The sequence below is a fragment of the Oncorhynchus clarkii genome, chromosome 22, assembly GCF_045791955.1.
Source record: "Oncorhynchus clarkii lewisi isolate Uvic-CL-2024 chromosome 22, UVic_Ocla_1.0, whole genome shotgun sequence".
NCBI classification, from domain to species: Eukaryota; Metazoa; Chordata; class Actinopteri; order Salmoniformes; family Salmonidae; genus Oncorhynchus; species Oncorhynchus clarkii.
In genome coordinates, this window is record NC_092168.1 from 46,004,282 (window position 1) to 46,006,254 (window position 1,973).

The window sequence follows — 1,973 nt, forward strand, 5'->3', positions numbered from 1 at the left end:
ATGATAGTTTTTTGCCTGCCTCAGTAACGATGCCTTTTGCCTAGTCCCTGCCTATACTTTAGCCTATCGGATTTCCTGTTATCGAACTATTGCCCAATCTCCCGGACGACGTTACTAGCCTTTTCCCTGCCTGTACTGATGCCTTTTTTGGACCCCCTGTGTATGACCTTCTGCCTGACCCTGGACCCAGCTAGATGCCCCCTCCTGTGGTTGTCACATCTGCTCCTGCCACGCCCTCTTGTGTTCATCCGGTGTCTCCTTGACATGCAGGCACTTCCCCAGTTCTCTCTCTCTCGCTCTCTCTCTCTCTCTCTCTCTCTCTCTCTCTCAATGAATTTTACATGATTGGGAATAAAAATATACATCTGTTAGTCAAAGATACACTAAATACACAAAGTATCGAAACACCCCTTCAAATAGTGGATTTGGCTAGTTCAGCCGCACCCATTGCTGACATTTGTATAAACTCGAGCAAACATCCATGCAATTTCCATAGACAAACATTGGCAGTAGAATTTACTTACTGAAGAGCTTTGTGACTTTCAACGTGACACCGTCATAGGATGCCACCTTTCCAATCAGTCAGTTTGTAAAAATTCTGCCCTGCTAGAGCTTCCCTGTTCAACTGTAAGTGCTGTTATTTTTAAATGGAAACATCTAGGAGCAACACTGTCTCAGTCGCAAAGTGGTAGGCCACACAAGCTCACAGAACGGGAAGGCCGAGTGCTGCAGAAGGAAGCGATTAAAATTCCTCTGTCCTCAGTTGCAACACTCACTACCGAGTTCCAAACTGACTCTGGAAGCAACGGCAGCACAATAACTCTTCATCAGGAGCTTCATGAAATGGGTTTCGATGGCCGTGCAATGCCAAGTGCCGGATCGAGTGGTGTAAAGCACTCCGCTATTGGGCTCTGGAGCAGTGAAAAAAGTGTCTCTGGAGTGATGAATCACACTTCACGAATCTGGATTTGGCGGATTACATAAAAACGCTACCTGCTCCAATGCATAGTGCCAACTGTAGAGTTTGGTGTGGGTGTAATAATGGTCTGGGGCAGTTTTTAATGGTTTGAGCTAGAACTCTTATTTTCAGTGAAGGGAAATCTTAACACTACAGCCATGAGATTTTAACACAGCATACCATGACATTTTAGACTTTGTGTGAGGTTGATACGATGGGAGAGGAAAGCGCAAGGATGCAGCTGTTGGTCTTGGGCCGAACACTGGACAGGACAGCCCCCACTCTGACGTCTGAAGCGTTGTTCTCCCTTACGAACTGCCAATACGGATCTGGATGGATTAGGATGGGGGAGGACGGCGCCCCACATCAACATATTTTTCATAAAGCACAAGCTTCACAAAATCACAAATAGCGATGAAATAAACCACTTACTTCTGAAGATCTTCCTCTGTTTGCAATCCCAAGGGTCCCAGCTACAAAGTGAATGGTCGTTTTGTTAGGTAAAATCCTTCTTTATATCCCAAAATGTCTTGTTTTTTGTCAGAAACACTATAGAGAGCATGTAGGATTGAGACTTGTGTGAATTTATGGTAGGTTTTGTCTGAAAACCTACCTCTTCATGAGTATATTGATTAATGCCACCAACCCCCCCCCCCCCCCCCCTTATCTGCTCAATGACTAAAATAGAAATTTGTAGCAGAGGTGAGTCAGACTCATGCTCTGGTGATGAGGTAGCCCTGCCTGGAACTTCTAAATCAGTGTCACCCTCGGTCCAAGAAGGACTTTCCTATTTTACTATTGGTTACGATGTTGGTTATCCACTCAGGATACCACAGTTCAGATCCCTCCTGTGACAGAGTCATGATTCAGTGTTGGGATTCTTGCCCTGTGCAGGAAAGACTAGTTTAGGGGTGAGGGTTGTACTGAGGCTGAGGCCTAATGGAAGTTGTAATCACACAAATGACAATAGAGCTGTACTTAAGTTCACTTTGAATGTTTATGCTGTTTTAGGGCC